Genomic DNA, 21,015 nt, shown 5'->3' on the forward strand with positions numbered 1-21,015 from the left:
CTTTGCGGTGCATATCCCCAGCTAAATGCATAAGGACTGACTGGATCAAGCCAATGGGCTAGATCCATAGCTGTCAACTTTTCCCTTTTCTTGCGAGGAATCCTATTCGGGATAAGGGGATTTCCCTTAAAAAAGGAGGAAAGTTGACAGCTATGGGTAGATCCTGCAAGATGGATCCTGCAAGCACTTCTGATGTCCATACATTTAGCATTTCAGGACTGTAGATTCCACCTTGGGGGTTCCCGTTCAGAAGAGTCAGCACCAGGAGAGCTTACGGAGAAGCAGGAGGTTAGTCCAGCTTACATCCAGGTCCTGCTTGCGGATCAGAGACGCCAGCCTCCCGACACTCAAGGCAGATCATTGGTCCATTTAGCTGTCTAAACTGACTGCCCTGCATTTTAGACAGGAGCTGTATTTATCTACTTGCACATTGACGTGCTTCTGGCGCAACAGGACACCGTGACGGAAACCAGAGTGCACAGAAACGCCATTTACCTTCCCACCGCAGCGAGGCCGAGGGAGCCGGCGTACAGCTTCTGGGTCATGTGGCCAGCATGACTAAGCCGCTTCTGGCGAACCAGAGCAGCGCACGGAAACGCTGTTTACCTTCCCGCCGGAACGGTACCTATTTATCTACTTGCGCTGGTGTGCTTTCGAACTGCTAGGTTGGCAGGAGCTGGGACTGAGCAACGGGAGCTCATTCCGTCACGGGGATTCGAACCGCCGACCTTCCGATCGGCAAGCCAAAGAGGCTCAGTGGTTTAGACCACAGCGCCACTCGTGTCCCTGCCTAAGTACCCCCTCGCAGTCTCGCTACCCCCCACCGTTCAGTGCAGATTTTATTTTTTATTTTGAAAGAATGCACTGGGCGGGAGAGAACCACTTTTCAGTTGTACATTTCTCAAGTAAGCATTACTAAGAGTAGTCCCATGGCAATTCCTGAACCAGTCGTAGAATCATAGAATTGTTGAGTTGAAAGGGACAACCAGGGTCATCTAGTCTAGCCCTCTGCAAGTCAGAAATCTTTCGCCTAATGTGGGGTTCAAACCCACAATCCTGAGATCAAGAGTCCCATGCTCTACCGACTGAGCTATTCCTCTCTTCGTCATTGCCATCAATTTCAATGGGTGTACTCTGAGTTAGACTGAGTTTATTCATTGCATTTATATATTTCTCTTTCTCCAAGGAGCTCAAGGTGGTGTCCATGATTCTCCCTTCCTCATTTATTCCACAGAACAACCCTGTGAGGTAGGTTAGGCTGAGAGGCAGCGACTGCCCCAAGGTCACACCCAGTGAACGTTTCATGGCCTAGTGGTGGGATTCAAACCTTGGCCTCCCAGTTCCTAGTTGGACGCTCTAACAACTATGCCACACTGCCTGTTGACTATCACCCTGTGCATTCTGTATAAAGGTGTTGGGGAATTCCTACAGAAATGGAAAAGGGAGTGGAAGTTGCCAATGGCTTTTCTTTTCATCTCGTGTCCAGAAATCAGTTCAGCCATATTTGCTGTTCCTGCTTTCAGTCTGCAAACAATACATATTTATTGGATTATGGTTTCCCTATTTCCTTTGCTTTGAAATGAATGGTGTGGGATTAACATGATAATAAAGTCATTAATTTCCGTAATTACTTATGCAAAATCCCACCACAATGGGCAGCCAAACCGCAGGAGAACAGAAGCAGGGCCTAGTGTGGTCATTGAGAGTCAAAACAGAAACCAACGCCCTCTCTGATGTTGTCTGTACATTACATAAAATAAACTACCTTTTTAAAAAAACTTAAAATGCACACTCTTCTTTTTTTAAAAAAATACTTTTATTATCACTTTTAGCAAATCAATTTATAAATCAATATATCCAGTTACATTTTCCCATTTCCCCACTCCCACTCCCACCCTCCATAGACTTCCCTCAGCGCCTCTGTCTGATTTGTTTATACATATTATTATCTGCATGTTATAAAATTGTACATAATAGTAAAGTTGGAAGGGACCCTACGGTTCATGGTCAGGTTTGTGAGACTCTTAGCAAACACATTCTTGCCAATCTCTGTGAGATTCTGCACATTTTTTGCCCGACGTCCCTCCTCGAGAAAGCGGGGAGCATGGTCCAAGAATGCAAAATGGTTGACTTCCAATTTTCATCTTTCTTCCTGGACAAGAAGGAGTGATGGGGAAACCATCCGTTTCTCAAGGCCCTTCGGCTTCCTACCCAGAGTCTCATAGTCCAGTTCTCACAGTGGCCAACCAGATGTCTGTGGGAAACCCATAAACAGGATTCGAACACAGGATTCAAAATCATTGTGTCAGGTGTGCGTGCAGGAGCCAGGCCCTGTGACCAGTAGGGCTCCGCGGGACAGGGGCCTTCCTAAGTTTGTTCTGAAGAGGCAAGGTGCGGCCACACAGGTGAGGCCACTTGGTAACTCACAGCACCTGGTGGCAAGAGCTGGGAAGGGATATAAGGTCAGCATTTCGCTTTGGCTCTTTGCCACAGCAACACGTTCCCTGCCTTGCTGTGTTTGGCTTCTTGCTTCCTAATCCTCAGACCTCGGCTTCTTGACTCCTTGCTTCTCGCCCCTTGGACCCTTGACTTCGTCACTCCTTGCTTCTTGACCCTTGACTTTGTGATGCCTTGCTTCTCAACCCTCAGACCCTTGACTTCTTGACTCCTTGCTTCTTGACCCTCGGACCCTTGACTTTGTGACTCCTTGCTTCTCGACCCTCGGACCCCTGACTTTGTGACTCCCTGCTTCTCAACCCTCAGTCCCTTGACTTCATGACTCCTGGCTTCCTGACCCTTGGACCCTTGGCTTCTTGACTCCCGGCTCTCTGACCCTCAGACTCTTGGCTTCCTGACTCCTGGCTTCTGGGCTCCCATTCCTGTTCCCACCCCACCATCTTGCCCCTGGTCCTGAGGTCCCCAGCTGGGACTTCGATCACCCATGAACCGGACCGTGACACATTGCTGCCTCCAACTGTGGAGGCAGAGCACAGCCATTGTGCCCCAGAACATGTCCAACCCTCGTTTAAAGTCATCTGGGATGGTGGTCATCACTGCCTCTTGTGGCAGGGAGTTCCATAGTTTAACTATGTGTCAGATCGGGTCAGCCCACTGGGATAAACCTGCTGAGCAAGTTACCCCATCCCTTTCCCAAATGCATCCACAGAAGAGGAAAAGTGGAGTGTGTGCGTGTATTTTAAGTCTCCCTACATTCACTAAAGACTTTTTGTATTTCTAAAATCCAGCTAATAGGCATCCGTTCCTTTGCTGAATGTCAAGGGAGCCTTATCTGGCCTTTCTCACAAAGACCAAAAAACCAGCCGCCTTCTGATATGCAGCAAGGAACTTGGCATCTAATGGGGGGGTGTAAAATCATTATTTGCTTGCGGCATTTAATTAAATATGCAAATTTATGAATGGCTCAAAAATTGCCAGACGAAAAGGCAGCAGGGTGGTGCATTCTGATTTTTTAAAAGTTCTTCCCAAGTTAATTTGGCTGGTTGTTATCTTGGAATCGTGAGGGGCACGGTGGTAACCCATTCACAACCGCGGCTGCAAGGCGAATGGAGCCGTGCATCAGGTCCGCCACCCAACCCGCTTCATTCAGCTCAAGATGCCCAGGTTATCTTGTACATCCCTTGATGGATAGGAAGAGGAGGGGTAATCATTGTACAAGAGGGATGTTGACAAGCTGGAAGGTGTACGGAAGAGGCCAACCAAGATAATCAGCCTTATGAGAGGAACGGTTGAAGGAGCTGCGTATGTTTAACATGGAAAAGAGGAGACTGAGAAGAGATAATAATAATAATAATTTATACCCCGCCCATCAGGCTGGGTTTCCCCAGCCACTCTGGATGGCTCCCAACAGATTAAATGAAACATCATACATTAAAAACTTCCCTAAACAGGGCTGCCTTCAGATGTCTTCTAAAAGTCAGGTGCAGTGGTACCTCTGGTTGTGAACAGGATCCGTTCCGGAGGCCCGTTCACAACATGAGAAGAACGCAACCCACAGAAGCGTGTCTGCACATGCACGGGTTGCGATTCGGCACTGCTGCGCAGGCACGTGGTGTCATTTTGTGCTTCTGCACATGCGCAAGCGGTGAAACCCGGAAGTAACCCTTTCTGGTACTTCCGGGTCGCCGCGGGACATTACTTGAAAGAGTGTATCATGAAGCAAATGTAACATGAGGTATGACTGTAGTTGTTTATTTCCTTTGACATCTGGTGGGAGGGTGTTCCACAGGGTGGGCGCCACTACCGAGAAGGCCCTCTGCCTGGTTCCCTGTAACCTCACTTCTCGCAATGAGGGAACTGCCAGAAGGCCCTTGGCGCTGGACCTCAGTGTCCAGGCAGAACAATGGAGGTGGAGACGCTCCTTCAGGTCTACTGGACCAAGGCCGTTTAGGGCTTTAAAGGTCAGTCCCAACACTTTGAATTGTGCTCAGAAATGTACTGGGATAGGATAGCCATATTCAAATAGAATCATAGAATCATAGAATCATAGAATCATAGAGTTGGAAGAGACCACAAGGGCCATCGAGTCCAACCCCCTGCCAAGCAGGAAACACCATCAGAGCACTCCTGACATATGGTTGTCAAGCCTCTGCTTAAAGACCTCCAAAGAAGGAGACTCCACCACACTCCTTGGCAGCAAATTCCACTGTCGAACAGCTCTTACTGTCAGGAAGTTCTTCCTAATGTTTAGGTGGAATCTTCTTTCTTGTAGTTTGGAACCATTGCTCCGTGTCCGCTTCTCTGGAGCAGCAGAAAACAACCTTTCTCCTTCCTCTATGTGACATCCTTTTATATATTTGAACATGGCTATCATATCAGGGACGCAGGTGGCGCTGTGGGTTAAAGCCTCAGCGCCTAGGGCTTGCCGATCGAAAGGTCGGCGGTTCGAATCCCTGCGGCGGGGTGCGCTCCCGCTGCTCGGTCCCAGCGCCTGCCAATCTAGCAGTTCGAAAGCACCTCCGGGTGCAAGTAGATAAATAGGGACCGCTTACCAGCGGGAAGGTAAACGGCGTTTCCGTGTGCGGCTCTGGCTCGCCAGAGCAGCGATGTCACGCTGGCCACGTGACCCGGAAGTGTCTCCGGACAGCGCTGGCCCCTGGCCTCTTGAGTGAGATGGGCGCACAACCCCAGAGTCTGTCAAGACTGGCCCGTACGGGCAGGGGTACCTTTACCTTTACCTATCATATCACCTCTTAACCTCCTCTTCTCCAGGCTAAACATGCCCAGCTCCCTTAGCCGTTCCTCATAAGGCATCGTTTCCAGGCCTTTGACCATTTTGGTTGCCCTCCTCTGGACACGTTCCAGTTTGTCAGTGTCCTCCTTGAACTGTGGTGCCCAGAACTGGACACAGTACTCCAGGTGAGGTCTGACCAGAGCAGAATACAGTGGCTCAAGGGTACCACTGTACAAGAAAGAAGATTCCAGCTGAACATTAGGAAGCACTTCTTGGCAATAACAGAGAGGTGTTCAGCAGTTGAACGGTTGACCTTGGAAGATGGTGGACCTTCCTTCATTGCAGGTTTATAAACAGAGGTGGGATGGCCATCCATCAGGGATTTTTTAGCCGTGAGTCTTCCATTGCAGACAGTTGGACTTGATGATTCTCAGGTTCCTTCCAAATCTGCAATTTTGTGCTTCTGTGAAGGTGGCAGGGAGCTTCATTGGGCAAGGCTTGTTGGACAGCAAGAACTGGCAGAACTCTGGAGCAGGCACCAGTTCACTACCTTCTCATATCTGCCACCTGAGCATTTGACTCATTTTGCCCAATCTTAGAGCTGGTCGCAAGAGGGCTTTCTCTTCCAGTCGGACCATGTTCACAAGGAAGGGCCTTCTGAGCTCAGCAGCACCTCGTGTGGTGGGCAGAGATGTGGCGCTGCTCACCTGACCCCGGTGTCAATGTAGCATACCTTGATGAAGATAAGGAGGGCAGCCCACCAGCAAGGTTAGAGCCCCCCGGAAGCATAAATGGGAGCATTGAATTGGTTCTGCTGGTGCATCTACATAGCTCAGACCTCATGACCATCACCCTGTGCCCCCCAGCCCAGCCCTGTACATTTTCCACCCCAAAAGAAACTACCAAAAAAAAAAAAAAATCACATGGAATTAATGAATGTGTTTCCATTCAGAACTCATCTGTTTAAATCCTTAACTAAAAGGAATGAAACAAATGGGACTCATTTGCTTAATTTTTCCATTTGTTGTAAAAACAAAATAACTCCCAATTAGTGGACGGGCTGAAACGCTCCTTCCATCATTCCATTTTGGCCTTCATCAGAGGCCCATCTCCATGGTATGAACTTTTGTGTGTGCTTTTCACACAGACGGCGCAATTCACAATGCATTCACTTACAGAATACACATTTTGCACGGCCGTTTCTGTGGTCTAAACCACTGAGCCTCTTGGGCTTTCTGATCAGAAGGTTGGTGGTTCGAATCCCCGCGACAGGGTGAGCTCCCGTTGCTCTGTCCCAGCTCCTGCCAACCTAGCAGTTCAAAAGCACCTCAAAGTGCAAGTAGATAAATAGGTACTGCACCGGTGGGAAGGTAAACAGCGTTTCTGTGCGCTGCTCTGGTTCGCCAGAAGCGGCTTAGTCATGCTGGCCACATGACCCGGAAGCTGTACGCCGGCTCCCTTGGCCAATAAATCAAGATGAGCGCCGCAACCCCAGAGTCATCCGCAACTGGACCTAATGGTCAGGGGTCCCTTTACCTTTACCTTTTACCCTTTAAAAAGGGAAATGTTGACCGCTATGGGTTAAGGGGTGCTTCCCTGTGCCACTAGCCCCTGTTGTTCAGAACAGGGGTCAGGGAAGCACGGAGCTCTGCAGGAACACAAAGGGACAGATTTTTGCATGCCGCTAATTCCACCTCCCAAAATAGATGCCAAGAGAAAGCAGAGGCTGAATGTTCTTTCAAGCAACGGTAAATGCACTGCTATTATCCATGGCTCCACTCGGAGAAGGTCCTTTTATTCGGAGTCTGCAGGATGGGGCTCTGCAAACAACCCTAACCAAACATCTACGGGGGGGGTGGGGGGGGGGAGAAAAACCAAACAAACTCCACTCAACAATGCAGAATAGGGAACTATATTTACAAGTCGTTTTCCTAATGACACTGGGAAAAGAAAAACACAGATTAATTTGGCTTGGAGGCGGTGGATGGCACTGCGGGAAGCCCACCGTAATAACACAGAGATCATAAAAGGAAAGGGGGGAAACAGCCACCCTCCAACAGTATTAAAGGCTCATAAAGGAATTTGGGCCTCTTTGCACAGAATTTTACATAAGCCGCATGTTGAACAAGGCGGTCGAGTGCCACCAGGGTCCATCGACCAGAGCGAAAATTTCAATTCTACTTAACCGCCCAGAAGGCTAAAGCGGAAAGGATGTTTGGCTGGAATATTGCCGGACTCTATTGTACAGATAGGCTGAAAATTTTCAGACATTTTTCTGGAGGTGGGGACAATAGAATCAAATACAGTGGTACCTTGGGTTACAGACGCTTCAGGTTACAGACTCCGCTAACCTCGGGTTAAGAACTTTGCTTCAGGATGAGAAAAGAAATCGTGCTCCAGTGGCACAGCAGCAGCTGGAGGCCCCATTAGCTAAAGTGGTGCTTCAGATTAAGAACAGTTTCAGTTTAAGAACGGACCTCCAGAATGAATTAAGTACTTAACCCGAGGTACCACTGTAATTGTAAAGTTGGAAGGGACCCCGAGGGTCATCTAGTCCAACCCCCTACAATGCAGGAATCTCAGCTCAAGCATCCATGACAGATGGCCATCCAACCTCTGCTTGAAAACATCAAACAAAGGAGAGTCCACAACCTTTCAAGGTGGTTCTACAGCATTGAACGGTTCTTACCATCAGAAAGTTCTTCTTAATGTTCAGTCGGAATCTCCTTTTATGAAATCTGAATCCACTGCTTCAGGTCTCTCCCCCCCCCCCCCCCGGAGCAGGAGAAAATAAGCTTGCTCCATTTCCCTGTGTGACAGCCCTTCAGATATTTAAAGATGACTGATCCACCTGTCAGTCTCATCTTCTCCAGGCTAAACATACCCAGCTGCTTCAACCGTTCCTCATAAGGCTTGGCTTCTAGACCCTTGGTCATCTTGGTTGCCCTCCTCTGCACACCTGCCAGCTTGTCAATATCCTCCTTAAACTGTGGTGTCCAGAACTGGACACAGGATTCCAGGATCTGACCAAGGCAGAATAGAGTGGTACTACAACTTCCATTGATTCTTCTGATTCTTAAACTGTGGTGCCCAGAATGGGATATGGCATTCCAGGTGTGGTTGGTCTGGCCAAGGCAGAATAGAGTGGGACTATGACCCACTGTCCCCCCCTACTCCTGTTAAAGGAAAGCTGCTTTGCAGAAGGGGCTCTGCAATTTATTTGGGGGTGACTGCCATGGAGTGATATAAGAAGGGTTTGGCTGCTGGATCTTGCTGGCCAAAGGGAGCCCACCTCCTGTATCCTGTTCTTACAGGGGCCAACCAGAAACCCCCCAAGCAGGTCCTGAGGACAACAGCCCGCTCCCCACTTGTAATTCTCAGCGTCTGGGAATAGTGGTAAGAAAACATAGCCATTGTGACTAGTAGCTTTCGGTAGTTGGTGGTCCACGGTTCCTCTTGTGATGGAATGGTTTTCCAGGCATGGCAATAAAAAAATGTGTTTTTGGGTGCCACGTGAGATTATGACCCCACAAAAGCATTTTTTCCAGGGGGGAATTGTGGTGTGAAATCGCACAAGATCGTGGTGATCATTTTTCTTGTGAGAAAAAAAAACCAGGATGCCCTGGGTTTTCCGGGACACTTGCAGGGTATGGTATTGGGCACTGTGGAGGATATAAAATGGTGGCGTGACTTTTGATTGTTTGATTATTTGATTATTGTTAGCCGCCCTGAGCCCGGCTTTGGCTGGGGAGGGCGGGATATAAATAAAATGTATTATTATTATTATTATTATTATTATTATTCCAATGGCATTTGAAAGTGTTAATCAAAGGAGTGGGCTATCTTTAAGGAATGCATCAAAATCTATGTGGAAAAAGTAGAATTTCTGACAGATATTGAGTGAATCCAGAAAATGAGAGTGAAAGGAGAGTAAAGTCAAGACAGAAGAAGAGATTAAAGAAATAATGAAATGCCTTTCAGCTAGCTGGAAAAATAAAGTAGCGTAACAAGAATGGCTGAAAGTCAAGTCACTTGGCGGGTGTCCGTGTGGGGTAGGAGTGTAGGTATGTTGATATGTACAGTATAGGTAGGTATTATATAGAGTAATGTAACATAAGTATGTTTTATGCTATGAAAATAAGGTAGTGTATTGTGTAAATGTAAATTTATGTGTTTTATATGTGAATAAAATATTTAAAATAAAAATGAAAATGAAAGAGTTAATCACAGAAGTTGGGTAGCAACGCTATCAGGCAATGAACATAAGGAGTAGAGGAGAAGCTTTAGGTGCTACAAAATATTGTTTATTGCAAGCCCATCCACCCCACCCAGAGCTCCTGCAGTATTCCTAGTTTGTTAGAATTGTTTCTTTAAAGATGTGACCTTGGTAAAGGATTTTTTCCTTGAAACATGTTGGGTTCACAATAAACAGTGTTTTGCTGCACCTGGAGTTAATTCCTCTCCCTTTTTTTCACTTGCAGTGGCAGCAACAGAAAAAGAAAAATCCCGAAGGAGAAAAATAAATGAAGATGCTTGAAGATTTCTCCTCTGACTGGAGAGACAGGGTGAAATCCCACCCCCACCCCCGATTTCTCTGCACACACAGAGAGCTCATTCACACACAATTCTATTCCCTTCCTGCCAGAATAACCCTCTTTGTTTTTCAAAATTCTGGCCAATCACAACCCAGATTTGGTGAGAATTTAGAATCATAGAATTGCAGAGTTGGAGGAGACCCCCTGGGTAATAATCCAGTTTGACTCCATGCAATACAGGAGTCACAGCTGAAGAATCTCCAATGGATGGCCATTCAACGTCAGTTGAAAAACCTCTGATGAGAACGAGTCCACCAGCTTCCTGGGTCATCTCTACTGTCAAACAGCTTTTACTATCAGGAAGTTACTCCTAATATTTAGATGAAATATCCTGTCTTCTGATTCCATTGGTTCCGGTCCTACCAGGAAACAAGCTTCCTCTGTCTTCTGCGACATGTGATGCAGCAGCAAAAAAAAGTTAATGCAATTGTAGTCTTCAGAAGTTGATTGTCAAGATCAAGGGAAAGAATAGTACCACTCTATTCTGCCTTGGTTGGACCATACCTGGAATATGGTGCCCAGTATTCATTCCGATATTCAGAAGAATATTGACAAACTAGAAAGTGTGCAGAGGTGGGCAACCAAGATGACCAAGGGCCTGGAAACCAAATCTTATGAGGAATGGTTGAGGGGTTTGGAGATGTTTCGCTTGGAGAAGAGAAGACCGAGTTGATGTGGTGTACATCTTCCAACTATCTGAAAGGCTGTCCAATGGACGGTGATGCTCCAGAGGGCAGAATCCGGACCAAATGACAAGCAAGGTGATTCTGTCCATGGAATCTGCTTCTAGTTCGCTCTCAGCCAACCGCCTCTTCAGGAACACTGCAAGCCCATTCAAGCTGCAGCGATGGCGGATGAGTAATTTCATTCTCTCATCATTACCGGGGATTGATTCGGCAGCATCTGCTGCGGCATATGCCACTTTCTGCAACGCGCTGCCCTTGCTGATGAGGCGACGCAAGTCGAGCGGCAGGCAGCCGAGGCCTCTCAGAGAAGCAGAACCAGTTCCGGAGGGGGGGCGGGTGGGTGCACCTCTGCTTGCAATGCCCGCATGCCACACGTCTGCAAATCTGGGTTTCTCATGCCAGGTAGATGGGTCTGAGCCCCAAGGTACACCGTGGCCCATTGGGCCAAAGTGTGGAAGGCACGCACGCCAGAATCAAAACCCAGGGAGGAATCAGTTGAGCAGAGTGGAACGCAGTGCTAATTGTGCCACGGAAGATGGTTGTCAGCTGCCGTAATTAGACAGCATTAAAGGAAACGCGAAGGAAGAGTAAATACTCATTGCTTTATTTCCATTTTATCTCTTGCTTTGAATGTAAGCGATCAAAGAGCCTTGCTTGCAAGGAAGCTCTCCAGTTGATAGCTATCTTGCCTCTGGTTCTTTCCCATTGCGTTCTTCCATTCTCCACTCTCTTCTGGTGAGAGCGGGCTTAGGCCGATGTTCCTGCGGTGGCCAAGGGTGGCAAACAGCCTCAGGCAACCTAACCCATCCGTGTGGGTTAAACCGGGATCCATTAACTGCTGACAGCATAATAAGCAAGTCAGCATTGCAGAGGTTGGGCTGGATGACCCTTGGGGAACTCATTCCAACTCTACAGCTCCGTGCCGTAGACCTGAGTTGAAAGACGTAGTGTTCTTGCTTCAGTGTCATTGCAGGTCTTCAAGCTCCGCTAGCTCCTTTAGTCCGCAGAACAACCTACAAAGGGAGGTAACACGAACCAGTAGGTTGTTTTATGGCAGAGTGTCAAACCAGAATCATGGTTGCCCAATGGTGGATCACATGTTGCTCCCACTCACAAGGTCCCAGGTGCGAAACCTGTAATATCCCACATCTCCACCCAAAGACACCCCAGGGAGTCACCACCATCTGACACAGAAATATTGGGATAAAATGGACCGGCGGACTGTTTCAGATGCTCAGATGCTTTAGAGACCCCTGGTCCAAGACCAACAGCTGAGAGGCTGCCCCAAACTGAATCCCATTAACCTCCATGGGGGTCATCAAACAGGACTTAAACTGTTTTCTGTGTCAGTTTCCAGGGACATGTCTGTGATCCAGGCTGTCAGTCACCGCTATTTCCGAAGCCACCGCTAATGGGACAAGGGCGTCCAGGCATACGTCTTCCACCACTTGCATCCACTTCCTGACAAGATATTTATCTGGCTTCTGTTGCTATAGCAACCAAACACCGAGTCATAAATACCCGCATACGGCCCTGCTGTCAGGTGCAGTTGGCCCAGTTTTGCAGAAGGGAGGGAAAGGAAGTGTTTAAGGACCTCACGTCAAATTCGGAAAACACTCCGATGGAATCTGATGGTGTCTGTCCTGGTTTGGAATCAACTGATGCCATCGCAGGAAACGAACATCTCCCTGCAGGGAGATATTCCCCTGTGTCAGGAAAGGCACAAATAAGACATTTGCCCATGCGGCCGCAGCTTGCAAGGAACTGGCTTAGCTTAACAAAGCTCCCTGATATTAATTTGGAAATCTCAGAGCTGTACCTGAAAGCAGTTCTCTTAATTGCCAAGGGAACTAAATGGAGTTTTAAGCTTGTTTTGGAATGGAGCGGTGGTTCCCAAAGTGGGCAGTGCTACCCCTGGGTGGAGGGAATATCTAGGTGGGGGGCGCTAAGAAGCAAGAGGGAGGCAAGGGAGTTCTCAAGCATGCTTCTCAGCCCAAGAAGTGCACATGGCAGATACGAACTCTTTATTGTCAAAGATAACACCAGTTTTAGGGATGAGGGTGGCGCTGTGGGTTAAACCACAGAGCCTAGGGCTTGCCGATCAGAAGGTCGGCAGCCCGCAATGAGGTGAGCTCCCGTTGCTTGGTCCCTGCTCCTGCCAACCTAGCAGTTCAAAAGCACGTCAAAGTGCAAGTAGATAAATAGGTACCGCTCCGGCGGGAAGGTAAACAGCGTTTCCGTGTGCTGCTCTGGTTCGCCAGAAGCGGCTTAGTCACGCTGGCCACATGACCCAGAAGCTGCACGCCGGCTCCCTTGGCTACTAAAGCGAGATGAGCGCTGCAACCCCAGAGTCGGTCACGACTGGACCCAATGGTCAGGGGTCCCTTTACCTTTACCTATACCAGGACTCACCATCAATCCAGATGTTTCCTGCATCTGTGCACCTGTGTGGCAGAAATGGGTCATGCCTGTGTGCCTGAACACTTTAAGGCAGACTCAGCCACAACTGGACCTAACAGTCAGGGGTCCCTTTTGTTGTTGTTGTTTAGTCGTTTAGTCGTGTCCAACTCTTTGTGACCCCATGGACCAAAGCACGCCAGGCACTCCTGTGTTCCACTGCCTCCCGCAGTTGGTCAAACTCATGCTGGTAGCTTCGAGAACACTGTCCAACCACCTCGTCCTCTGTCGTCCCCTTCTCCTTGGGCCCTCCATCTTTCCCAACATCAGGGTCTTTTCCAGGGAGTCTTCTCTTCTCATAAGGTGGCCAAAGTCTTGGAGCCTTGGCTTCAGGATTTGTCCTTCCAGTGAGCACTCAGGGCTGATTTCCCTAAGAATGGAGAGGTTAGATCTCCTTGCAGTCCATGGGACTCTCAAGAGTCTCCTCCAGCACCAGAATTCAAAAGCATCAATTCTTTGGCGATCAGCCTTCTTTATGGTCCAGCTCTCACTTCCATACATCACTACTGGGAAAACCAGAGCTTGAACTATACGGACCTTTGGCGGCAAGGTGATGTCTCTGCTTTTTAAGATGCTGTCTTTACCTTTACCACCAGTTTATGAACCTTCCCCTGACAGGCTGTGCCATGCAGACAGAGGAAGCTGCCTCTGCCCTTCCCACTTGAATTCTCTTCTGGTTCTGGGAAGCAGTGGTGCGGGAGACGGTGGGAAAGCAGCTGGCCCTTCACTTGCCTGACTGTTATGTACTAAGCTTGGATCCTAGAACAATAGGCAAGTAGGATCCTAGAATGCAGCAACTTATTGGCTTTCAGGGAAAGACCAGTCAGGCTCCAGGAGGGAAGCAGAATCAGCCAATCAGACGGGACTCATGGTTTAAATAATGTATATAAAAGCCTGAGGTTTGGGGGCAATTCAATCCCTGTTTTACAAGCTGCAATAAAGAGCATGGAATCACTACAGGACCCCGAGTATATTTCACTGACCTGCTTCTTCCTTCTCTTCCTCCAGCTCTGAAGCTTCCCTGCCTCTGATTCTTGCCCCCCCCCCCGGCTGGTTCAGGTCCCCACAAATCCCTGCTCCCCACTCTCGAGTCACACTCCAGCCCCGCTTCCCTCATCAGTGGCCTCCCAGTCCCTGACATGGGTACCAGAGGTGTAAATGACTCTCCAACTTTGAAAAGCTGGTGTCGCTGGATCAAATTCACTAGTTTTGTTGGACTCACTGAACTGAATCGTTCCCACTGGATTTTGAATAAATGTGAAATAAATTGCTACTATTTTGAATTCTATTCTGCTATTATTTTCTTCTTTAGTGGATTGTGCAAACTGCTTTTTCGATAAAGGCTTTTTATAGAGTAGGAGGCATTGGGGATGAGTTTATGGGACCATGGGGGCAGTGGCCCCAGAAAAGATTCCTGCACTGCAGGGGTTTGGACTAGATGACCTTTGTGTCTCTTCCAACTCTACGATTCTATGAGTTGGGGAACCACTGAGATAGACATTTGAATGATTTTTAGTTCATTTTCTTACACCTTATAAAAGGGAACTCTTAAGGCCCTTTGGACCTTTCAGCTTGCAACATTCCGAATGGGGATACATATTTTGTTCATATTTGGATGAACCTGAATTGAACTGAAGGGGAACTGAACTAGCTCATTTTGTAAAGTGACGGACGTGGAATGAAATTGGTTCCCTTTTGGAAATATTGAACTTGGATGAGAAGCAGTTCCTCTCAAAGATGGGGATTTACTTACCACATGGATCCTCAGGATTTTTGCATTGGGTCACCCCAAATTCACCATCAGATCACATAGCATGTCCATGCCTACAGCCTGCACCAAAAAACACACACATCCACTGTTTTGTGGGGCTGCAATGGTGCAAAAACGTGGTTACAAAGCACGGATCCACATGGATTCTCACCTCAAACTCACCATCAAATCACATGTCTGTGGCCACAGCATGAACCACAAAAATCATACATCCACTGTTTCATTCAGAATATATTTTTTTTCTTGTTTCCCTCCTCTAAAAACTAGGTGCGTTTTATGGTCAGGTACGTCTTATGAAGCGAAAAATACGGTATGTTTTGTCAAATAATAAAACAGAACTTTCCAAGGTGTGCATGTGGCTATGTTATAGCAGCTTCCAATGACCATCTATTATGACATCTGGTTTCCCATAAGCAGACCAGGAGAAACATACCCTCTTCTCCTGGTCTTCTGGGCATTTGGAGACATCTTGTCTCCAGTGCTGGAGGTAAAAGATAGACATCTCAAGCAGGATCCACACATAGCCTTTTTGCTTCATCAAGTCTAATCCCACCTGGCAGAGCAAACCACACAATACGGAGCGCAATTTATGCAGGGATTTATTATTTCATGATTAACTGCGCACTTGAAGAGTTTGGATTTGATATCCCGCTTTATCACTCCCCTAAGGAATCTCAAAGCGGCTAATATTCTCCTTTCCCTTCCTCCCCCACAACAAACACTCTGTGAGGTGAGTGGGGCTGAGAGACTTCAGAGAAGTGTGACTGGCCCAAGGTCACCCAGCAGCTGTATGTGGAGGAGCGAAGACGCGAACCCAGTTCACCAGATTACGAGTTTACCACTATTAAACACTACACCACATTGGCTCTCTGAAGTTACACACACACTTGTAACTCTGAAGGACCCTGCTGGCAGACTCCCATCCTGCAGTCATCCATTGCTGAAGAGATAAGTTACCAGAGAGGGTGGCACCCACAGCAGTCGCCCAGAAATTCAAAGGTGCCCACAAGCCTCAGAAAGACACATGGCATGACATGCTCCAAGAACCCAACGTTTGGCAGTGCGGCAGCCTAAAATGAGCCTAAAATTAGTCAGCCATTTTCTCTGGAACCGATAACCTGTAGAGTAAATGACCCACGGAATAATTCAACAATATCCTCCTGGCTCTGTTCCTTTGTCGGCTTTCTCTGTAGGACATTAGTCCATTTTTTTTTTTTAAAAAAAAGCCAACTCCATACATTTCTCCCTCATAACCCATTTTCCCCGCCTCCCATGAACTCATAATCCTCCCTTTTGTGGCCAGAGGAGAAGTGCTAATCTCACCAAATTGTACGTCTGCATTTTATCACCGCCGCAGGCTAAAAATCAAAGCTTGTTTGACATAAACGGCTTAAACCGGCCCATTAGAACTTTGTGTCGCCGTGGCCAGCTGTAAAGTTAGTTTTGGCAGGAATAGCTCCCGACGTATTATCAGCTGATTTAAATACTAATGGTCCGGTAACCACATTTGAGCAGAATAATGTCTGTCATAAGAGGAGCCGTAAAAATATCGCCGCTTCTCTCCCCCCGCCCCACCCGGAAAGGCTTGGAAATGTTTCCAGCGCCTCAATTCCACCTGGATATTAAGCATCTTTCGATTCCACCCCCATGGAACCTTTGCTCCATCCAAAGTAATGGGTGCAGCCATGGCTGGGGTGTTCAAAGACCGGGGACCCTTGAAGAACCTCCCCTTCAAAATAAATGGAAAAGGAAACCTTCTGGGAAAGAGTTGCAAATTTCGTCTAAGCCGAAATGTTGGGGGCGATCGCCTTCTGCTCTTGCCAAAATGCACACACCTGGGCACCAGCTGTGAATCCATCTGTAATAAGTGCTTTTGGAGACTCTGTTATTGAAGTAGTCAAATGCCTCATAATCATTAATTGGGTGTTACAGTAGCTCACCTGCATATCTTAGAAGTTCCGTTTCTTTTTCATGGAGCAGAGCCAGGTTCCTGTGCAGGTGTGTGCAGAGCTTGTAGCCATCACAACAGCTCAGTGGCTGCATGCAGGAAGTCCCAGGCGCCATCTCCAGCATTGCTAGGTAGAGCATCTCCAGGTAGACAAGCCCAGGTGGACATAAGAAATCCAAAAGGCTTGTTTACAAAGCTATTGTACTATCAACCTTACTGTATGCTTGTGAAACATGGACCACTTATAAACGCCATCTCCAACTCCTCGAAAGATTCCATCAACGATGTCTCCAAAAAAAAAATACACATCACTTCGGAAGACAGGTGAACTAATACCAGTGTACTGGAAGAAGCAAAGGTCACCAGTGTTGAAGCAACGATTCTTCAACATCAACTTCATTGGACTGGTCATGTTGTGTGGATGCCTGACTATCATTTTCCAAAGCAACTACAGTGGTACCTCTGGTTAAGAACTTAATTCGTTCTGGAGGGCCATTCTTAACCTGAAACTGTTCTTAACCTGAGGTACCACTTTAGCTAATGGGGCCTCCTGCTGCTGCTGCGCCGCCGCTGCACAATTTCTGTTCTCATCCTGAAGCAAAGTTCTTAACCCGAGGTAATATTTCTGGGTTAGCGGAGTCTGTAACCTGAAGCATCTGTAACCTGAAGGGTATGTAACCCGAGGTACCACTGTACTCTATTCCAAACTGAAAAATGGAAAGCGTAATGCTGGTGGTCAACAAAAGAGGTATAAAGACTGTCTCAAGGCAAATCTGAAAAAATGTAGTATAAACACCGACAATTGGGAAACACTGGCCTGTGAGTGCTCCAACTGGAGAACAGCCTTTACCAAAGGTGTCATGAGCTTTGAAGACACTTGAACTCAGAATGCAAGGGAGAAACACACTAAGAGGAAGGCATGCTTGGCAAACCCTCACCGTGATCAACTCCTGCCCGGGAACCAATGTCCCCACTGTGGAAGGATGTGTGGGTCCAGAATTGGCCTCTGCAGTCACTTACGGACTCACTGTTAATAATGTGTTCATGGAAGACACTCTTACTTGGCTACGAGTGATCTCCAAAGAGAAAAGAGGCAAAGCAGAGCCATTGCTGACCCCACAAAAGCCCTAAAAAAATGGGACATCCCATTTTTCTTTGCAAGAGAATAGCGACCGTTGGGATTGCCATGGTCTCGTGAGATTTTGTACCGTGATCCCCCCCCCCAAAGCACATTTTTCAGGGCTGGGATCTTGTACATTACCACAAAACACCTGTTTTGGGGTGCCATACCCCAAAAGAGCTTTTTTGGGGGAAATCGCAGTGAGAAATTGCATGATATCATGGCTGCTGTACTCTTGCAAGTAAAAAGGGAAGATGGTGTCCCAGATTTTGCTGTTGAGGCATTGTGGTATGCTGTTGTGGCTATATAAGTGTTGGTGCTGACCTTTAAAGCCCTAAAAGGCCTCTGTCCAGTATATCTGAAGGAGCGTCTCCACCCGCATCGGTCTGCCCGGACACTGAGGTCCAGCTCTGAAGGCCTTCTGGCAGTTCCCTCCCTGCGAGAAGCAAAGCTACAGGGAACCAGGCAGAGGGCCTTCTCAGTAGTGGCGCCCGCCCTGTGGAATGCCCTAACATCAGATGTCAAAGGAAATAAACAACTACCTGACTTTTAGAAGACATCTGAAGGCAGCCCTGTTTAGGGAAGCTTTTAATGTTTGATGCATTATGGTATTTTAATATTTTGTTGGAAGCCGCCCAGAGTGGCTGGGGAAGCCCAGCTGGATGAGCGGGGTATAAATGATAAAATTATTATTATTTGTCATGGATAGCCTTCTGTTCCATGAATTTCTCTAGTCCTCTTTCAAAGTCAGTTTGTTTCAGGGCCCATCAAGGTGCTCACATTGATGTTTAGAGCCCTAAATGACTCAGGCCCCAAATATCTGAAAGACTGCCTCCTTCCCTTCCTTTTTTGCATACTGAGATTAGCAGAGGCGCCTCTCTTGGTAGTTCCGGGTGGCAGCCTGAGAGTGCAAGGCCTTATCTGTGGTGGCCCCCAAACTGTGGAACTCCCTCCCCACAGAGGAGGCATCTTCATTATACAGCTTCCGGAGGATGTTGAAGACATACCGCTTCACTTGAGGTATACATTTTTTGGGCTCAGCTTATTTTTATGGTTGTAAATTGTGTAAACTGTTTTTAAGATTGTGCTTTAATAGTTGTAACCGACCATGGGACCTAAGAGGGACGGGGGTGGCGCTGTGGGTAACCTCAGCGCCTAGGACTTGCCGATCGAAAGGTCGGCGGTTCAAATCCCCGCGATGGGGTGCGCTCCCGTCGCTCGGTCCCAGCGCCTGCCAACTAGCAGTTCGAAAGCACCCCCAGGTGCAAGTAGATAAATAGGGACCGCTTACTAGCGGGAAGGTAAACGGCGTTCCGTGTGCTGCGCTGGCTCGCCAGATGCAGCTTTGTCACGCTGGCCACGTGACAGCGCTGGCCCCCGGCCTCTTAAGTGAGATGGGCGCACAACCCTAGAGTCGGACATGACTGACCCGTACGGGCAGGGGTACCTTTACCTTTACCTTATGGGACCTAAGAGTGAAGTGGGGGGGGGGAATAACTAAAATAAAATAATGTAGAATAAAATAAAACAAAAGTCATTTTAGGCTGCTTTCTCCCTACTGGCCTCTAACCCAGAAAGTCCATTGCTCACTTTTTCCTCAGATTTCACCTTCAGACCTTGACTTCAAAGGAAATTCTGTGTAGTGAGTTATATGGCCCAACTATATGCACTGCTGAAATTCAACCCAGATGACCTTTGTGAGCGTGAGAGAGAGAGTGGGTTGCGATGAACATTTCCAGTCGCTTTTCACTATTAAATTGCGTTTTCCTGGCATTAGGTGGGGAATCCTCCCCAACCTTTAAACCAGTTTTCGGCCCATGGCATCACATTTATTTATGTTTTCAGTCCAGGAACGAGAGAGCAAAACAGAGTAATGGAGACACGACCCCATGTATGAAAACATTTCGTATCTCATTTTTGTTTTCTTAACGAAAGAAAGGATTATGGCCTTGATATTTGTGGAGGAAATGGACTGCACATCCACTTAACAAAACCGATTTGGGGAATTGCTGTCATTGATTTCAACAGGTGTGGTTCAGCGTCTTCTGTGTCACATACGGAGAGAGACAGTTTAGATCACAGCGCCTTTATAGCAGAGCTCCAGGACTGAGGCACAAGAGAAACAAGCATCTCTTTTCTCTCAGACGATGTGCAGTTAGATCATGGATGAAAGCGCCATTCCAAAGAAGACTTGAATCCAGGAAAAGACTGTAACAATCACACAAGGCAGTTCCTAATCATTATAGAGAAACTAGAATCTTGCGGGTTTCAAAATGGATGATAATTTAAAAATTAGTCATATCCTGCGGTCACCAGGACCTAAGCTTGAACCATTTGGAGCCATGATGGATGCAATACCAAACTTAATATTGTATTAAGTCAGGGCCATCTGAATGCTCCCAGCAGAATATTAAAAAAACACGATAAAACATCAAACATTAAAAGCTTCCCTAAACAGGGCAGCCTTCAGATGTCTTCTAAAAGTCTGGTAGTTGTTTTCCTCTTTGACATCTGCTGGGAGGGCGTTGCACAGGGCGGGAGCCACTACCGAGAAGGCCATCTGCCTGGTTCCCTGTAAGCTCATTTCTTGCAAGGAGGGAACTGCCAGAAGGCCCTCAGAGGAGGACCTCAGTGTCCAGGCTGAACGATGGGGTGGAGACACTCCTTCAGGTATACTGGACCAAGGCCATTTCGGGCTTTAAAGGTCAGCACCAACACTTTGAATTGTGCTCGGAAACGTACTGGGAGCCAATGTAGGTCTTTAAGGACTGGGGTTAGATGGTCTCGGTGGCCGCTCCCAGTCACCAGTCTAGCTGCCGCATTCTGGATTAGTTGCAGTTTCTGGGTCACCTTGAATAGTAGCCCCACATAGAGCATGTTGCAGTAGTCCAAGCGGGAGATAACCAGAGCATGCACCACTCTGGCCAGATAGTCCACGGGCAGGGAGGGTCTCAGCCTGCGTACCAGATGGAGCTGGGAGACAGCCGCCCTGGACACAGAATGGACCTGTGCCTCCATGGACAGCTGTGAGTCTAAAATGATTCCCAGGCTGCGCACCTGGTCCTTCAAGGGCACTGTTACCCCATTCAGGACCAGGGAGTCCACCACACCCGCCCACCTCCTGTCCCCCCCCCCAAACAATACTTCTGTCTTGTCAGGATTCAACCTCAATCTGTTAGCTGTCATCCATCCCCTAACTACCTCCAGATACTCACAGGACATTCACCATCTTCACTGGTTCTGATTT

General features: G+C 47.7%; 2 long non-coding RNA genes across 2 annotated transcripts in view; both read right to left on the reverse strand.

The window, feature by feature from the left end:
• LOC307224476 overlaps positions 1-21,015 on the reverse strand; it is a 516,482-nt gene that overhangs the window by 270,508 nt on the left and 224,959 nt on the right. The gene's annotated exons all lie outside the window — the stretch shown is intronic.
• On the reverse strand, positions 11,055-14,179 carry LOC307224428. The gene is made up of 2 exons (XR_013842506.1): positions 13,514-14,179; positions 11,055-12,178 (listed from the first exon to the last, which is right to left on the reverse strand). It is a non-coding gene; the product is annotated as an uncharacterized lncRNA (long non-coding RNA).

The sequence above is a fragment of the Podarcis cretensis genome, assembly GCF_951804945.1.
Source record: "Podarcis cretensis genome assembly, chromosome: 9".
Lineage (NCBI taxonomy): Eukaryota > Metazoa > Chordata > Lepidosauria > Squamata > Lacertidae > Podarcis > Podarcis cretensis.